This window comes from Lethenteron reissneri, unplaced genomic scaffold (genome assembly GCF_015708825.2).
Source record: "Lethenteron reissneri isolate LAM-NWPU_2019-01 unplaced genomic scaffold, ASM1570882v1 scaffold_1864, whole genome shotgun sequence".
Classification (NCBI taxonomy): Eukaryota; Metazoa; Chordata; class Hyperoartia; order Petromyzontiformes; family Petromyzontidae; genus Lethenteron; species Lethenteron reissneri.
In genome coordinates, this window is record NW_026891624.1 from 594,063 (window position 1) to 611,455 (window position 17,393).

Sequence of the window (17,393 nt, forward strand, 5' to 3'; positions counted from 1 at the left end):
TGGAGGATGAACGTGGACCTGCTGGACGATGGTGGGTTTCTGGCGGCTTTCCGGGCCTTTTGGAAGGTGTGGGAGGGGAGACGGGGCCGTTTCGCCACACTCCAGCAGTGGTGGGACAACGGGAAGGCCCAGGTGGGGGTGTTGGCAAGGGCCTACATGGGCCAACGCGTTGCGGCCCGGCGTGAGGAGGAGGAGGTTCTCCGGGCCCGGGTGCTGGTGGTGGAGGAGGCATTGGGCCACCACCCCGCCGCCGAGGGCTGCAGGGAGCTGCGGGAACGACAGCGGCTCCTGAGGGCCGTCTCGGACAACGACGCGTACAGGGAATTTGTGGGCCGGAAGATGACCCACCTGTACAGCATGGACGCGCCGACGAAAGCCTTCTTCAGGCAGGGGGCCACGCGGGCCCAGCGGACCGATATCACCAGCCTGACGGGGCCGGACGGGGAGACCCAGTGTGACGGGGAGGGAATCATGCGCCTCGTCAATGGGTACTACGGTCGGCTATTTGCTGAGAGGGAAGTTGACGGGGAGGCGGTGGCAGAACTCCTGGAGGGCGTCCCCAGGTTGGCTCCGTCTGACGCCAAACGGCTGGACGAGCAGGTCACCCTGACAGAGCTGGAGGCCGCGGTGAGGAGTCTCGCCGCGGGGAAGGCCCCCGGTATAGACGGCCTCCCTGCCGAGGTGTATACGACCTTCTGGACCGAGCTCGGACCGGCGCTCGCCGACGTGCTGCGAGCGAGCCTCCGGTCGGGGGTGCTGCCGCAGAGCAGCAGGCGCGCGGTGGTGACGTTGCTCCCGTTTGGATAACTGGAGGCCGGTGTCCGTGCTATGCACGGACTGTAAGATTTTGGCTAAAGCCCTGGCGAACCGCCTGAAGACCGTGGCGGGGAGCCTCGTGCACCCAGACCAGTCGTACTGCGTTCCGGGGAGAGCCATACATGACAACGTCGGGGTGGTGCGGGACATTATGGACCTCGCCGCCGCCCACGGCGTTGACGCAGGCCTGTTGTTTCTGGACCAGGCGAAGGCGTTCGACCGTGTCTCACATGAGTATATGTACAGGGCGCTGGAGGCATACGGGGTAGGGCCAACCTTCAGGGCGCAGGTGCGCCTCCTGTACACGGAGGTGAGCAGCCTCGCTAAAGTAAATGGCAAGCTCGGCGCCCCCTTGGCCGTCGGGGGAGGGGTCCGGCAGGGGTGTCCCCTGTCCGGCATCCTTTACACTCTGTGCATAGAGCCTCTCCTACGGCGGCTGCGGGGAACGCTGGGGGGTTTTCAGTTCCCGGGCGCGGGCGACGCGCCGGTCACGCTTTCGGCGTACGCTGACGATGTGTGCGTCGTGGTGGCGAGCGCGCAAGACGTGGAGGCGGTACGAGGCGCGGTCCGCCTCTACGAGGGGGCCTCCGCCGCCAGCGTTAATTGGGAAAAAAGTAAGGCGATAGCGCTGAGGCCGGGCGGGGTGGTGGGCTCCCTAGCGCTCCCGGGAGGCGTGGCCTGGGGAGCGGGGGGAGCCCGCTACCTCGGGGTACATCTGGGAAGCCCGGTAGAGGTCGAGCAAAATTGGGTGGAGGTGGAAGGAAAAATTGGCGCGACGCTGGCGGCGTGGGCCCGGTTCGCCCCGGGAATGGCGTACCGTGGGAGGGTCCTCGTAGTGAATAATTTGGCCGCGGCACTCCTCTGGCACAAAGCCAAAGCCTTGCAACCCCCGGCGGGGCTAGTGGCGCGAATACAGAGGCGTTTCACCGCCTTCGTGTGGCATGGTCGCCACTGGCAGAGGCCTGGGGTCCTCTGTCTGCCGGTGGCGGAGGGGGGACAGGGCCTCGTCCACAGTCGCTGCGCGGATCCGGACTTTCAGGCTGCAACAGGCGCAGCGACTGCTGTACGGGGGGGATGAACGGCCCGGGCGGCCCCTGGCCCTCGGCCTGCTGCGGCGCGCCGGGTGTCTGGGGTACGCCCGGGAACTGTTCCTGACGGATAGGACCATCGTGGACCGCGCCATGCTGCCCGCAGTCTACCGCGGAATGATGGACGCTTGGTGGGCACTGGTGTGGGCGCGGGTCGGCGGCGGATACGGGGCGGCCCACTTCGTGGGGGAGCCCCTGTTCGCAAATCCAGTCCTGCCCGGCTTGCGGGGTGAGCACGCCCTGGCCGGGCGTTTTGCCGAACGCGGCATCGGAAGGGTCGGAGACCTGCTGGCGCCCGGACGGGTCGCGTGGCGGACGGCCCTTGGAATTTCCGGAGCGGCCGGACGCCGCACGGTCCTGGCGGGAGCCAAGGTGCTGAGGGAGGCCCTGCGGGCGATGCGGGCGCTGGACGTTCGGCTGGCGGAGGTCGGGGAGGAGGACCCCCCCCCGTTCCCTCCGCTGGCCTTTTCAGTCCGCGCCCCCGACGGCCACGTGGAGGACGGGACGCTGCTGCACGTGGCGGGGTGCACCGAGGTGCCGCTTGACGGCGCGGACAAAACGCGACTCTACGATGCCTGCTTGAAGGCGGCGCTGAGCGCGGAGCTGGCGGGCCAGCCGGACACGGCATGGAGAGAACATTTTGGGGCGCTGGACACCGCGGGGCCCCAGTGGAGGAACCTGTATCGCCCTCCCACCACCAAGCGATGCGGTGACCTGCAGTGGCGGCTGGTGCACCGCACGCTGCCAGTGGCCGTGTGGGTCAGCCGCGCCGTGCCGGGACCCCGGACACGTGCGTGTTCTGCGGGGTGAGGGAGGACGTGGTCCACGCTTACCTCCAGTGCGCGAGGCTGGCCCCGCTCTGGGATTTCGTGAAGGAGGTGTTCCGGGAGCTGGACGTACCGGCCAGTGAGAGCGCCTATATATACGGGGTGACGGGTGTGGCGAGCCCCGCTAGAGACGTGGCAAACTTTGTGTGCGCGCAGGCAAAGCTCGCGACGTATACCACAAGGAAACGTGCGCTGGAGGGGAAGGTTGGCGGCGCGGGGGTGCTGCAGGTGGCGCAGGCCCTAATAAAAGCGCGCGTGCGGTTGGAACTCGCCCACTACAGACTGTCGGCGGCCGAGGGGGAGTTCCTCCCGCGGTGGGGTAGGGCGCGGGACGCCCTGTGCACGGTCAAGGACGGCGCGGTCCGGTTTTCGTTTGACCCCCCCCTCCCCCCCCCTGAGCGGATGCCCCCCCCCCGCCCCCCCCCAGAACCCCCCCCCCTCTCAGTGCAAATGGAGCCTGCATACTGACGCGGGTGCGACGTTGGTTGTGGTTTGTGCGGTTTTTGTGTTTATTGGCTTTATATGGCGCACATGGGTGCCACTGCATTTGGCAGAGGGTGCCGAAATAAAGGCATTCAAAAATCAAATCTCTCTCGCTCATTCTCTCGCTCGCTCTCTCGTTATGTACGCCGCCCCCCTCGCAGTCCGATGGCCTCCGACGGGTAGCTCATAACAGCATGCTCTCTCTCACTCCTAGCCTCTCTACTGCTAGCCTGCTCTCACTCACTCCCCTAGCCTCTCCACTGCTAGCCTGCTCTCTCTCACTCCCCTAGCCTCTCCACTGCTAGCCTGCTCTCTCTCACTCCCCTAGCCTCTCTACTGCTAGCCTGCTCTCTCTCACTCTCCTAGGCGCTCTACTGCTAGCCTGCTTTCTCTCTCACTCCCCTAGCTTCTCTACTGCTAGCCTACTCTTTCTCTCTCACTCCCCTAGCCTCTCCAATGCTAGCCTGCTCTCACTCTTCTAGCCTCTCCACTGCTAGCCTGCTCTCTCACTTTCCTAGCCTCTCCACTGCTAGCCTGCTCTCTCTCACTCTCCTAGCCTCTCCACTGCTAGCCTGCTCTCTCTCACTCTCCTAGCCTCTCTACTGCTAGCCTACTCTCACTCTCATAGCCTCTCCACTGCTAGCCTGTTCTCTCTCTCTCTCACTCTCCTAGCCTCTCTATTGCTAGCCTACTCTCACTCTCCTAGCCTCTCCACTGCTAGCCTGCTCTCTCTCTCTCTCACTCCCCTAGCCTCTCGACTGCCAACCTGCTCTTTCTCACTCTCCTAGCCTTTCTACTGCTAGCCTGCTCTCTTTTTTTACGTGGCTATATTATTTATTAGCGCGTGTTCAAAGTTAAAAGTCAAACGTTCATTATATAGTTTTACAGTATTCGCAAACAATATATTATGGATTGCAAAGTGGTTTTTATTCCCATCAACCATTTAACGTTTGGTAAACGTTTCATCAAAGGTTACAACCGCTTGCCAACACTGGCAGACAGTTGCCACGTTTACACGGTAGTCATTTATATTTTCAAGACCACAGATCCAGCGTCCACGTGGCACCAATGATCTGCAGTGCTACTTCGAGCATCTGGATGGCTATAGCGCTAAACATTAACACAACTACAAGCATCTGATAGGCTGCCATGGTGATCAATAGCTCTACTTCGAGCATCTGATTGGCTGTCGTGGCGAACACCACAACACGAGCATCATCTGATTGTCCAATCACATCCTCGTAACTTTTCCTCCACCTCCTCTGTCATCGTCGTCATCGTCGTCGCCATTGTGACGTTGCACAGGCAGTGCCCTCCATGAGCGTGTGCAGCAAAGGCAGCGGCCGCCGGCTGTTGTGTCTATACCCTTTTTTTTTATTAAGAACAATTCAAAAAAAATTATTATATATATATTTTTTATATTATCTATATATCCTTTTTTTAAATTAAACAATGAAAACAACTCACTTCTCCTCACAAGCACACCAGGAATCCATGAAACATGGAGGGCGGTTAAAATGATAAGAATTCGGTCACAGAGAGGTCATAGACATCCAGATGGACAAAAAGATGTATGGACTAGCCTCCCAAGACATCTGGAGATGTACAGATAAGGAGCAGAGTAAATAACGGTTGCAACTCGCGTTTTCTTAACGTTTTCCTTACCGAAAAGTAGAAACTTAACAAAGATAATTAACCAACACCCCATAAGTTTTTTTTATTAGTAATTATCTTATATTACTCGTATTCACCGCATACATATTATTTAGAATTATATGTTTCCTATCTACATGACCTTCCTAAAAACTAAAGAGTACGAATTCCAGAAAGCTTAAGTGGAAACATAGTTACACTTAACCTCAGGACATTAAAATATAACTCAGAATAAAACACCAATCTCTGGAGAACTAAACTTGGCGAAGCCCCAAAATAATAATGTGACGAGGATCATTACGAATATTCATTAAACATAGACGAATGATAACCACGATACTAAGACCGAAGGAACTCATAAAATATAATTCAAGAATAAATGTAACACACAGGACCACATAAATGTATTGCAAACATCTCCTCAGCCACCTTTGTCTTCCAGCGGGGTCTGGCAAGCAAGGAGGGAGCAAAAAGGTCACAGGGGGGAATCGGTGCCTGACATTCCAAAGATATCTGTTTTTTTATTGTTTGTTTTCTCTCGCAAGAGACGCGGAGAGAGGAGAGGGTGCTCACGTTTTAAGTTAAACACGGCCGTCTTTGTCTCCCCGCAGCACAAACAGATGGCCCATGAATGCTTGGAAGGTTAGGAAAGGTCGCGAGGAGGGGTCGCGGGGATGTCTGCTTTTTCTCGCTCTGTTTGTGTTTTGTCGCCCGCTCGCAAGGAATGCACAGAGAGGGGAGTCACGTTTTTAAGTTAGGCACAGGCGCACATAACAAGCAGTCTGGTTTGAGTCGTGCTCAGTCTCGCAACTCGGCTTGCGACGCGGTGTTGCGATGGGGCTCGCAAGAGAGCGGAGGCGCGTCGTGCCTCGAGGAGAGATGGGACAACGAGGGGTCGTTATGGTGACAGTCTGAGGGCAGTCTGTTCGAGTCGCGCTCAGTCTCGCAACTCGGCTTGCGACGCGGTGTTGCGACGGGGCTCGCAAGAGAGCGGGGGCAGATCGTGCCTCGAGGAGAGATGGAACGAGGAGGGGTCGTTCGAGTCGCAGAAGTCTGAGTTCAACCTGGGTCGGGGCTGGGTTTCAGCCGTGCTCCGGCTGGCGGAGCGTCGTGAGGAAACAAAACACCGATGCCGATAGCCGGTGTCGCTTCTCGCAGAACGAAGTTAAGTGCGAGTGAAGCTGGAAGCTGCACGAACAAGGGAAGCACGGAGCAGAGAGAGTGACGAGTGACGACAAGCAATCAACCTGTAAAAGGGCGGAGATCGCCAAGCGTCGACCAAGCGTGCAAAGCAGAGAGAGCGCAAGAACAGCACGACTCGGACGTCACCGGGCGTCACCGAGCGTCGTGCCAACTCGTCATCCAGCAGTGGAGAGAGAGAGAGAGCGCAAGAGCAGCACGACTCGGACGTCACCGGGCGTCACCGAGCGTCGTGCCAACTCGTCATCCAGAAGTGGAGAGAGAAAGAGCGCAAGAGCAGCACGACTCGGACGTCACCGGGCGTCACCGAGCGTCGTGCCAACTCGTCATCCAGCAGTGGAGAGAGAGAGAGCGCAAGAGCAGCACGACTCAGACGTCACCGGGCATCACCGAGCGTCGTGCCAACTCGTCATCTAGCAGTAGAGGGAGAGAGAGCGCAAGAGCAGCACGACTCGGACGTCACCGGGCGTCACCGAGCGTCGTGCCAACTCGTCATCCAGCAGTGGAGAGAGAGAGAGCGCACAAGCAGAGACACGCAAGAGAGAGGGAGCAGCGGGGGCTCGCGGCGGCCACGCCCAACCCAGAGAAAACTTCTGGCCGCTGTTTGTATCCTCCTACACCACACAAGCTAACGACACAATTAATATTACGAGGGGACAACGCACACACAGCACGCACACGAATAAGACTTTAAAAAAAAAAATTGTCTTTGCGTTTCAAAAAGGGTTGCCATTTCGAGGTGGTGCGTTCAATATCAACGGATCGTACAAAGCAGTTGCTGCCGTCGAGTTACATGAATAAGAAATGTTTTAGTCATTCAATTTCGTTAACTGCATGATCTTGCCAATGAAGAAGTATCTTCTTGGTTCTTTCGGTAAAGTCACGTAGAAGGGAAGTAATAAAATAATAAAAATAATAAAAATAAAACATAATAAAATTATTCTCACGACGTTTCGGCCACAACGCAAGCAGCCGTCCTCAGGTGAAAACCAGGTCCGTCGAGGCGAGGACGGCTGCTTGCGTTGTGGCCGAAACGTCGTGAGAATAATTTTATTATGTTTTATTTTTATTATTTTATTACTTCCCTTCTACGTGACTTTACCGAAAGAACCAAGAAGATGAATCCCTGCAGTCACGAAAGCTTTAAATCAAAATTTAATGAAGAAGTATTTTTAGTCATTCATTTTCGTTAATTGCATAATCTTGCCCATGAATTTATTGACGTATACCTGCTTTCGCATAAGAGAGTGTCATGTGCTTGTTTAGAATTAAAATTGCTTAACACCAACTGTTCGAGTGCTTCTTTCCAACTCCATGCAAAACTGTCTTATTCATAAGAGCTGTAGCCTGTGATGAGATCTGAAACTGGAGACCTAAAATAACAAACACACGAAGATAATCAGTAAATGTTTAATCGATGATAATCGTGTTATCCTGATTGATATAACATTGGATAAACGAAACTAAACTTAATTATCATAACTGATCACAGTAACATAATCACAAGCATCCGCATAAATTACTACGATTATCTCCGCGATTATCATAATGTATGTATATAATTACACACATTATCATAATGTATGCATGTTAATACACATATTAACATAATTGATGCAATTTGCGCATTTTTCGGAAAATTATAAATTTTTATTATTTTTATCAAAATTTCATAACACAACACATACAACACGGCGCAGCAGCAGCAGCGTCAAGAACATCAACGGCGCCGTCGACGCGAGCAGTGACGGCGGCGGGAACCCCTCGGCCGAGCCGTCCGAGTGCAGCGAGGCGTTTCCCCGCTCCGCCTACCGCGACGTCTGCCTCAACATCGGCGGCGTCCGCTTCAATCTCGATAGGGACCTCCTTTACCACTTCGCCGACACGCGGCTGACGCAGCTGTCACGCTCGACGGACGCCGATGAGCGGCGACGGCTCTGCGTCGACTTCGACCTGCGCACAAACGGCAGCGAGTTCGACCGCGACCTCGAGGTGTTCCGCACCATCATCGACCTCTTCTACGACGGCGAGATCCACATGAACAAGGGCGTGTGCCCGCTTTGCTTCAAGGGCGAGCTCGAGTTCTGGAAGATCGACGCTGCCTTCCTCAACGACTGCTGCAAGAGCTCGTGCGTCGAGAAGGAGGAGCTCGACGAGATCACGCGCCGGGTCCAGCTCATCCTCGAGGACCAGGGCCACACTGGCGAAAGTGCCGCCACGCGCGTCCGCAAGGGCCTCTGGATGCTCATGGAGAAGCCCTACTCGTCGCTGCTGGCGCGCCTGCTCGCCATCGTGTCGTTCGCCCTCGTCATCTCCTCCGTCGTGCTCTGCCTCAGCACCATCCCCGAGATACAGACGGTGGACGCCGCCGGGTGCCACGTGAAGCAGCCGACGCTCAACGTCATCGAGACGGTGTGCATCGTGTGGTTCACCCTCGAGTACCTGCTGCTGCTCGCCGCACCGCACAAGCTGCGCTTCGCCGTCTCCTTCATGAACGTCATCGACGTGCTCGCCGTGATGCCCTACTACATCGGCATGGTGCTCACGGACGCCAACGGCCTCTCCAACATGCAGCAGGCCATCCAGGTGCTGCGCATCATGTGCATCGCGTGCATCTTCAAGCTCGCGCGCCACTCGAGCGGCCTCCAGATGCTTACATACGCGCTCAAGGGCAGTTTTCTGCGAGCTCAACATGCTGCTCTTCTACCTGGCCGTGGGCATCTTCCTCTTCTCGGCGCTGGGCTACACGGTGGAGCAGTACCACCCGGAGACGCTGTTCACCAGCATTCCGCACTCATTCTGGTGGGCCATAATCACCATGACCACGGTGAGCTACGGCGACATCTACCCCAAGACCAACCTCGGAAAGCTGAACGCCGCCATCAGCTTCCTGTGCAGGATCCTGGCCATAGCCCTGCCCATCCACCCCATCATCAACAACTTTGTGCGCTACTACAACAAGCAGAGGGTGCTGGACACGGCCGTCAAGCATCAGATGGACCGCATGGCTATGGGGGATTTGCTCAACTTTCCAGATAATATGAACGCGGTGGGAGTACGGTGGTGGTGGTGGTGCTGGTGGTAGTTCTGTCCGCGGTAAAGTGGTGAGCAAAGTTCACTCGTCGACCTCGCTGCTCAAACCGTCTCAGCACCAACGATCCGTGAACCGCAACGTGTGTTGAAATGTCACGCCGGGATCATGGGCAAGGTCTGATCGGCTGTCTCTCAGTCTCTCTCTCTCGTTTATCTTCCGACACGTCCGTCACACTTCACCGATACATTTTTTGTTCGCTACGGCGAGACGGATACATGTCTGGTGTCCGAATCAGAGGTTCCAGGGTACTGGACGTGCCAAAGCGAAATATAACACGATCCACAGAAGCAGCAGCAGCGAGAAATCATCACGACCGCTGAGGATATCCACCAAGTTTCATGCGAGTGTCGTGATTTGAAGTGCCACTCGGCACTTTGGAGATCATTCTCTTGGGGGGTCGAATCCATTTTCTGTTGGTATTTATTATTAATAATGTTACTTTTTTCCAGAGGATGGGGGCGTATTTGTATGTATGATAGCTGTATAATTACAACAACGACGACGAGGGTTATGATGCTGATTATGATGTCGTCGGTTACTCGGGGTTCGGAGGGCGTTGTACATTGAACTTCTTTCGCACCGTACGTAGCCAACCGTGCTAATCGGTGGGTGCGGGAGATGCACACAGCCGGTGGCTTTTGAGGTGGCCAAGCTGTCCAATTGTGGAACCGCAGAGCTTTGGGTATTGGAGGGAGGGAAAGGGGCACGCAGTCCCAGGTGGAAGTTGGATCTGCAGTGCCGGGTTGGCTTCCTCGTGCTCATCATCGGACCATTGTTCTGCCTATGTACGGCCTACAGCGGCCAATCAGAGAACGCGTCAGAGGGAGAGGAGCATGGCTTCATCCAGCAGTGGATAGGCAATGGCTGTCAGTGTTAATGGTGTTGGTGTGGCCGGATGGCACGATATTTAGAGCGCACGACCCGGTTGGCAAGCTCAAATGTCAGAATCAGCAGAGTCTCTCACACACACACACACAAGTGTTAAACACCTATTTGTTTTGATCGCATTTGTATACTCTGTATGATTAGTCATCTTCCGAGGTTTTCGTCACGCGATGTTTATGATATCGTGTGAGTGGAATTAATTGACCGGCGGTGATAGTTGTGTGTGTGTGTGTTCGTGTGTGTGCGCGTGTATGTATATATGGAGCGGGGGGTGGGAGTGGTGGCGCAGTGGTTCGCTCACTAAGGTACGAACCAACTGCGCGACCAATAGCAATTGGCCCATATCTGCACACCGGTCTTGGGAAATGGAACACACGAACAATTGTGCTAATCCGTGAAGACAATTAAGAAACACAACACCAACAGCACAACTGATATAACGTTGTTCGAATGTTTGTGCAGCTGTGAATCGGACTACTCTCTCCTCCACTGCCAGCCCACCCACCCCCTGCCTGGCTCTCGCCTCCCTCTCGATGTCGTGCAGTGCTCTCCCTCGCACTCTCCCACCAGTCTCTCTTCTCTCTCGTTCTCTCCCTAGCACTCTCCCACCCGTCTCTCCTCTCTTTTTTTTGTTAGATTGCGCAACTTTAAATGTGTCGTAATCCTCCACCACCCGACACAGCCAGTAAGGTTTGTCACGTAAACAGAAAACATGGCAACGAGTTACTACTTCAGCGCACAACATTAACAACTTGAGCAGTTCGACGTTTTGCTGGTGAACGACATCCAGCATCATCGGGCGATTTGCCAGAATCGTGAAGCAATCCACCTGCATCCGGCCTGAAAGAGTGCAGGACTCTCTCTCTCTCCTGAGCCGCTATGGTCGCCCTCTCCCCGTCTTTCTTTTTTTTACGATCAGTGGAAACAAGAAGATGCTCGGTGTAGTCGGCACTTTGCTTCGTTCATCATTTAGTATTTTTTTTTACTTTGCTTTATGTACCGCCCCCCCCTCACTCTCTCGCTCTCGCTCACTCTCTCGCTCTCTCTCGTTCTGCACGCAGCCCTTCTCGCAGTCCAATGGCCTCCGACGGGTAGCTCAAAACTGCATGCAGATCTCCCCGTCTTCTGCCACCAAGCACACGGCCTCCACTATCGCTCACTACTCCTTGAAGGCCGGCATGGCGTGGGTCAGCCGCGCATGGCGGAACTCCAGCCACACCCTGGCTCCGACCGGAGCGCGGAAGATGCCCACGCTGCTGGCCAGACGTTTCCCCTCCAGGGCCACCTTCCTCGCCCTGTAAATGGCAAGCTTGGCATAGCCGACGAGCACGTTGACCAGCCCCTGAAGATGTTGGGGTCCTTCGCCCTTTTGGTATCCAAAGATGAGGACTGTCGGGGAGACGTGGAGGCTGAACTTTAGGAAGATGTTTCTCAGGACCTTGAACAAGTCCAGGCTCTTGCACTCCATGTATTGGTGTGCCACCGTCTCCACTTTACCGCAGAACCGGCACTCCAGGGGTGTGTCGGTGAAGCGCGGCAGGGAGGCGTTGGTGGTGATGGTGCCGTGGGCAATGCTCCAGCTGAGGTCACCGATGCGGTTGTACGTCGGGCTGGAGTAGAGTTGCCTCCAGCGAGGCCTATCCGGAGAGATGCAGGGCTTTCCTCCAGGCATGGTCCTTGTGGTTCCTCAGGGTGTCCTGTTGGTGAAACTGGACCATGTAGGAGTAGAGCACCTTCCTCTTTACATTTGCGAAGGCCACCTCCGGTAGCTTTTCCAGCCGGCACAGGTTGTGATCCGCCTTCACTTGTCGGCATTGGCGATGCAGTGGCACGACGGAGAGCTCCGGTGGAGGAGGACCGAGAGGGGCCTCGTCATCCCCAACGCCGATGGGGGGCGTTCTCCCCGCTGCCGCTGAGAAGGCTCCCTTGGTTTCGGCCAGGATCCAGGCAGCCACCTTAGCGACTGCAGCCCTGTCTTTGCGGCCATGTCTGCTGGTCTGAGCTACCGGCCCCGTGTTCCAGGCTCCACCAGATCTCTCTCACTCTCCTAGCCTCTCTACTGCTAGCCTGCTCTCTCACTCTCCTGGCCTCTCTACTGCTAGCATGTTCTCTCTCACTCTCCTAGCCTCTCTACTGCTAGCCTGCTCTCTTGCTCACTCCCCTAGCCTCTCTACTGCTAGCTTGTTCTCTCTCACTCTCCTAGCCTCTCCACTGCTAGCCTGCTCTCTCACTCCCCTAGCCTCTCAACTGCGAGCCTGCTCTCTCACTCCCATATCCTCTCTACTGCTAGCCTGCTCTTTCACTCTCCTAGCCTCTCTACTGCTAGCCTGCCTCTCTCTCACTCTCCTAGCCTCTCCACTGCTAGCCTATTACTATACGCTCTGTTAGCTTCTCCACTGCTGGCCTCTCGCTATATCCTTTGCCAGTTCCTCTACTGCTAGCCTCTCGCTATATACTCTTCTAGTCGTCGCACACTCACACTTAGGATTCTGCTGGCTTCTCGACTACTAGTCTTCGCATACACACTTAGGATTCTGCTTGCTTCTCTACTGCTAGCTTTTCTACCCTCACCTCTCCCAACCTCGTTCTTGCCTCCAGTGGGGGTTCAGCCATCACCGCTAGAGAGGGCGAGGTGTGGAGAGCGGGGCCTTGGACTTCTCTTGTCTTTCCTCTTGTCTTTACTCCGACTAACTCAACTCTCCCCTCACACGCTCCCGTTTGTATCCTCCTCATTAATTCCTCTCTAATTAAGCTGGCGATCTCCAGTTGCCTCACGCCTGTGGCTTCCACGCCTCAATCTCCCATCAACCTGTCGCCTGTTCCGCGTCTGCATTTTCAGGCAGCCAATCACTGCTATGCATCTTAATTGGCCATCTTTTTTCCGTTGCTTTCTCTCGCAGCACCTGTTCGCCCTGATGCTACCTCACTGTCCGTAACTCGCATATGGGTGCACACCGCTTGCAAACCCCTGCGTGCGTTACTCCACTACATGACCCCCCCCCTGGCTAACCATATATACAACTAAAAAGCGCGCAAATCTGTTACACAGGTTATAACAACAATAACACAGCAACAACAATAAATATGCGTCTATGTACAAGTGTGTGCAATGCAGTCTCAACGAAAAATAGTTCTCCGGGAGCGGGTTCCCGCCGCTGGTCCGTCACCACAAACTGGGTCCTGCCCAGCCGGAGGAAGAGACGGCTCAGCGCTCGATAAGGAGCTGTGTCTCTTTCCAATGAACCGTGAGCCCCTCGTGGGACCCGATTGCGCCAAAACGAGCAACCCGGTTGCAGCTGTTCCTCCAACTCGGATTCCAATGACTGGTCGGTCGGCTCTCCTTGTCTCAGTTGTCGCGAACCTGTGGGTGCAAGGAGAAAAGACCTCTGAGGCGCGTCTGCTTGGGGTGGCGCGATAGGCTCGCCAGACGCATCTGACACAGGCCGCTTCGGGACGGGAGATGACGCATCGTAAATCGGTGGCTCTAACCTCTTTAGCTGTGACGGGTGCACATACCACCGGCGTCGCCCGAATTGAATACACACGCACTGGGGTCGACGAACATCAACGGCCTCTACTGGCCCTTGCCACGGGCGATGTAGTTTGGGTGACATGCCCACCGGCACCATGGGGCAATCGAGCCATTCCTTCTCACCTTCACGCCATGGTTCGCGTGGAGGTTGCATACTCCGCAAGCACTCGTTGGCCCCCTGATGCCGTGCTGAATTACTTAAGGAGGCCTCACAAGCCTCCCTCAATTGCTCAAGGGTCACCTGCATGGGAACCGGTATGGCCAACGCCTTACCCGGCAGGCACACGCCCAATTTCACCAAAGCCGAAGCCTCAGGCTGCCGCCCATACATCAAATAGAATGGTGACTACCCCGTCGAAGCATGTGGGGCCAATCTGTAGGCGGCCAGCACGCTCGGGATGTGCAAATCCCAAATGGTTTATGCTGCATTAACTTGTTGACACAACATGGATGTCATGTAGGCACTCAACCATCCCGTCTGTTTGTGGGTGGTACGGGGAAGTCCGATTCTTTTTAGTGCCGAGGGAATCACACACTTTCTTTAACAACTTCGATGATTTTTTTTTACCCTAGTCAGTGAGCAACTGCTCTAGTGCACTCTTGTCCAGCACGTATCCCTTCAGAAAGGCTTCGGTTATGGACGCCGCCGATTGATTGACCAACGGCCAAGCCATCGGCCATCGGGTGAGATACTCAACCTCCACTGCCGGGCAACATCTTGTTCAGTGCTGGTGACACTGTACCAGCTGCATCTATGCTCGCATCACTGCCCGACGGATGCGCACCCCGCGTCCAGCATTGACTGCTGGTACTGAAAGCGTTTTCCATGGCTGGCGGCGACTGGGAGGCATTCCCGCGCCGGTTCACCTCCCACATGGAGATGACCGGCTGGTCGGAGGCTGAGGCGCTCCGCGCCCTCCCAGCCATGCCAGACGACGTCGCAGGATGCTCTCCGGCAGATGCAGTTGATTTATGGGCCGCCATCCGACGCCCGCCACCGCTTCGATGTCCGGAGGAGAGCGGACTCGGAGTCAGTGCTGTCGTTCCGCAGCACGCTGCTGGCCCTGGCGAGAGCCGTTTATCCTCGCATGTGTAATGCGAGCGTATGTGGGGTGTCGCCGCCCCAGCCCTAAGCCAATCAGGCGCCACGAAGTATCGGGGGCAGGGTCTGGGGGCGGAGCCGGGGGGTGTTAAGGGAGGGGTATTATCTGGAAGGTTCGTAAGGGGTGTGGCGAGGGGCGGAGTCTGGGTGACGTGGAAAGGGGATACAAGGAGGAGCCAGAAGGGGCTCGGGAGAGTTGGTGGGAGCTGGAAGCTGGACCACGTCGGGATTCTCCGCGAGCCATCGGCCACGTGGCAACGCGGAGACGGCTCCCAGAGCGCCGTCGGCCAGCGGTGCACGGGAGCGGGGAAGCGCGAGAGCCACGCGGGGGCGGGACGTCAGGCAGCAATGTGCCACGGAGTGTCTGAGGGGAGCGGAAGGGGAGCGGAATGCGAGCTGTCCATAACGAAGAATAAAAAGATGGAGACACAGTTGCTTGTCGTTGACCTGTTTTATTACACATGGATCAGGAGGCCATGTAGTCGTTAGTACTGCAGAGAATCCTGATCTTGGCTTGGGAGCTTCGCGTTGCCATGCCTGCGGCCGACGATGACGACTTCTCATCTCTACACGCTGCCAAGTGCATTGAAGTGCCCCTGCCAGGCCCCCTGACGCTGCACCTCTGGACCTCAGCCCCCAGCGCCTCGCTCACCATTGGCTTCTCGGCATACCCAGGCAAGTCGTGACACCTCACGCTCTCGGCCCCCACTCACACTGCGCACACACCTTCGCACTGCACAGGGTGGTCATGCGTCGGACAGGGGGGATATGAGGGTATCGTTACCCGACCGGGCGTTCGGACTGGGTCAGTTATCCGAGTTGGCCCATAGGGTCATTGCCGCGGCCACGGGTTCCTCCGCCGTTGTGGGTTCCATTGAGGGGGGCCCGCTGGTGGTAGTTGGTCGACACGGGTGCGTCAGCGACCATCATATCGGATCTCATTTTTAACACTCTACCTGATAGATGCCGTCCCCTGCGGCTAGTTGATGTGCCATGCTTTGCCACGAATGGGGGTGCATTGGGCATCATTGGAAGAATCGATGTCCAGATCCACATTGGCGATGTTTAATTGGATGGGCCCATTTTGGTTTTGTCGACCCTCGCCATTTCATGCCTCTTTGGAATGGATTTCTTAGGGAAAATATCCATCAAAATTCTCATTAACCAGGGGTGTATCGAACTCCCCACCGGCCGACGCATGGCTTTGCTGCCCATACCCACTCGGTTGCGCACCGCGTTCACTATGGTTCAGGCGTTGGCGTCGTGTACGTTTTGCATTCCGCCCGGGTCTCAGATGCTAGTTCCCCTCCGGCTTCGGAAACTTCTTGACTCCGACGCGTTAGTGGGGGGCGTTCTGATCGGGCCTTCATGAACGGCGGCGCGTGCATTAGACCTCGCTGGTGCGCAAACGCTTGTGCGAGGTGACCACGACTCTTTAATTCAAGTTGTTGTATCTATACCCTTTTTTTTATTAATATGTAGTAGCGTTCACGACTCTTGGACACCGGAGTTGGAGGCACACGGGTTTATTTAACACAGCACGTTCGTGGCATACAACACTGGAGGGGGTATCGGCCCCCTCACCCGACTAGCTGAGGATACACGTCCTAGCTACTCCTAGCCTGCCTCCTAGTCCTCCACTAACGGGCTAGGGGAGGCTATCTGGCCCGACACTGGTAAGTCGGGCCCGGTACCCGGAGTCCCAGACCAGCTCTTACAAGAGCACCGGCTCTGGTTCTCGGGACCACGGACGGCGAACCAGGGGAGTCCAGGGCTCTATCTAAGACGTCTTCAGTCTTCCCTGGTTAGCTTAACATAACTCCCGAGCCCTTTGATACATCCCCTTTTATACCCAACCCCTCGCTGAGGGGTGGGGCCCCGGGGGATCATAACGTCCGAATCAGCCCCCCCAGGGTGCCTGGCGCGGACGTCGGAGAGGGCACCTCCCCGTGCACTCACGTAGCCCCGCCCACTGTGTTTGTTTGCCATAAGCTGCCATGCATAACGGGCTCTCTCTCTAACACCCCTACAAATATTAAGAATAATTCTGCCAACATATATAATATTTTTTTTAATAGACACGGGGCAACTTGGGAGCAAACAAAGTCGAGCGGAAAACCCGTTCCCCCACTTCCACAGATGCGTGCACACCTCGCTTCAAAGGCCAGAAGGCAGGAAAGGGACAGCCATCAAATGTCATAAATTCCACACGAAGAAAAGGGGAGGGGGGGGGGAATTGCAAGCGGGTGTTAGGATAACACCCATTCTTCAAAAGCCCCTTTTTACACTACAATAAAAACCAGGCGCCACGAAGAATATATATAATTATACTCTTAACAAGAAAATAGCATCGACAACAAGAAAGCACAGACGGGTTTGAATCCTCATGTATTAATTCCATACTGACATTATTTCCCTTTAATAATTCTCTATGCGGCCGGGCCGAAGCATCAAAGAATAATTATGGCAGTCAGGGTCGCTCCTAAGACAAAAAATAATAATAAAACAGGCTAAGTCAATAACAAGTACGAAATTAGAGTGGATCTCCCAGGAAAGTTAAGGGCGGAGAAGTCGATCATAATTAACCAACATACAACACTCCAGGGGAAGCGAGCAGCTCACAGCCATCTTTATCTTCCCGAGAGAAACGGCCAGAGCACACACAGCGCCGGGAAATGGCCCTCATAAAAGTTCGTGGCGAGCGGGCAACGGC

At 55.6% G+C, this 17,393-nt stretch overlaps 1 pseudogene; it reads left to right on the forward strand.

Moving 5' to 3' along the window:
• Nucleotides 1-4,531: 4,531 nt before the first annotated feature.
• Nucleotides 4,532-9,249, forward strand: LOC133339435 (potassium voltage-gated channel subfamily F member 1-like; annotated as a pseudogene).
• Nucleotides 9,250-17,393: the final 8,144 nt, after the last annotated feature.